This window comes from Cebus imitator, unplaced genomic scaffold, assembly GCF_001604975.1.
Source record: "Cebus imitator isolate Cc_AM_T3 unplaced genomic scaffold, Cebus_imitator-1.0 Scaffold751, whole genome shotgun sequence".
Lineage (NCBI taxonomy): Eukaryota > Metazoa > Chordata > Mammalia > Primates > Cebidae > Cebus > Cebus imitator.
Window position 1 is genome coordinate 500,273 of NW_016108066.1, and position 1,653 is coordinate 501,925.

Sequence of the window (1,653 nt, forward strand, 5' to 3'; positions counted from 1 at the left end):
GTTTTTTAGAGACAGGGTCTTACTGTGTTGTCCAGGCTGGTCTTGAACTCCTGGCTTCAAGCAATACCTCTTGCCTTAGCCTCTCAAAGTATTAGGAGATTACAGGTGTGAGTGACCCAGCCAAGCCCGAGTATTTTTTCAAATTGTGAGTGGATTTTGAATTTTTGTCAAATAGTTTTTCAATCAATATGATCATTTGCTTTTTTTCTTTTTTCTTTTAGAAGGTGCTTGGGCCCCTTGTAGATCAGAGGCACCCTACCCCTGGCTGCCAGCTTGGACCCTTACATGAGAGAGAAATAAATATCTATGGTATTTAAATTACTATTATTTGGTCTCTATTAAGGCAGGCGCACCAACATTTTAACTAATATGTTCACTTATTGACAGATCGATTCGATAACCTGGCAGCCACCTCGTGCCAGCATCACATAAGATACCAGGAGCCACAGAGACACAAGCCCACAAGGGCCTGTGAATCAGGTAGAGCTTTGTCCCTCTGACAGATGAGGAAACTGAGGCAGGAGACAGTGCAGTGCGGGAAAACACAAGGTAAGCTAGTGGCTGAGCCTTGGTCCGATACCAGGCCGAGGGAGAGCGTCGGAGCGCGGCCCCAAAGGCAGCCGCAGCCTCACGCCGTGGAGGGTCGAGGCTCGGAATGACTCACGCCCAATGTCGCCTTCCCAGATGGTGTAGGTGCTCAGGCCATGGACTGCCCTGGCCACAGTGCTTTGGCCCTGCTCGTCCGCCTGGGGGCGCTAGTCGACGCCTACCCCATCAAACCCGAGACTCCCGGCGAAGACGCCTCCCGGGAGAAGCTGAGCCGCTACTACGCCTCCCTGCGCCACTAGCTCAACCTGGTCACCTGCTCGCGGTGAGCGCTGGCACGAGGCGGGCGAAGCGGGATTCCTGGGGCTCTCCCTTGCGGCCCCGCACCGCCGGGGGCGTGGCCAGGTCTGAACACGCCCTTCCCGGCTCCGCCCCCAGGTAGGTGAAACGAGACAGCCCGGACGCGCGCCTCTACAAAACGTTCTACCGCGACGGCGAGGACCACCCCGGCAGGTCTAGGGGAAAGCGCCCCCGTCACCACACATGCCGCCTCCGAGAGCGCGGCCTCGCCCCACCCCACCCTAGTCCGTCACTTACGACGTCTCCCAGGCTTGCCTCCCCAGATCCGATTCCTTTCCCTTCGCTCCTGGCGCCGACCTGTGGCGAGGACCCCCGAGGCCTCCTGGGAGATCTTCCAACCACGCCCGTCTCATTTGCATACGCCCTCCCGAACCCAGAAACCTGGATTCCGCCTCCTGGCAGCGGCGTCTGAGCAGGGTGCCGGTGCAGGCTTTCAGCGTCTCGGTGCCCCAACCTCTGAGCTGCAGGGCTGTGTGGGGTCCTTCCCTGGTCCCAAAATAAAGAGCGAATTCCACAGAAACGAATGTGTGCCTTTGTATTTCCTTTCCTTTCTCCTTCGTGGAGGTGGCGTCTCTTGGAAGTGGAGGTTGGCGGCGTGGGGGCCAGAGGAGAGAAAACCGACTCGGACAGAGGCGCCCCAGGACAGCAAGGCTGGGGCGGGCGCGGGGGTTCCCTCTGCTCGGAGCCCAGTGAAGACTCGACCACCCAGCCTGGGCCTGGACAGGGCCCAGACCTGGGGCTGCTGTG

At 58.6% G+C, this 1,653-nt stretch overlaps 1 pseudogene; it reads left to right on the forward strand.

Annotated features, from left to right (window-relative positions):
* Positions 1–482: 482 nt before the first annotated feature.
* On the forward strand, positions 483–1,426 carry LOC108296908 (annotated as a pseudogene).
* The last annotated feature ends 227 nt before the right edge of the window (positions 1,427–1,653 follow it).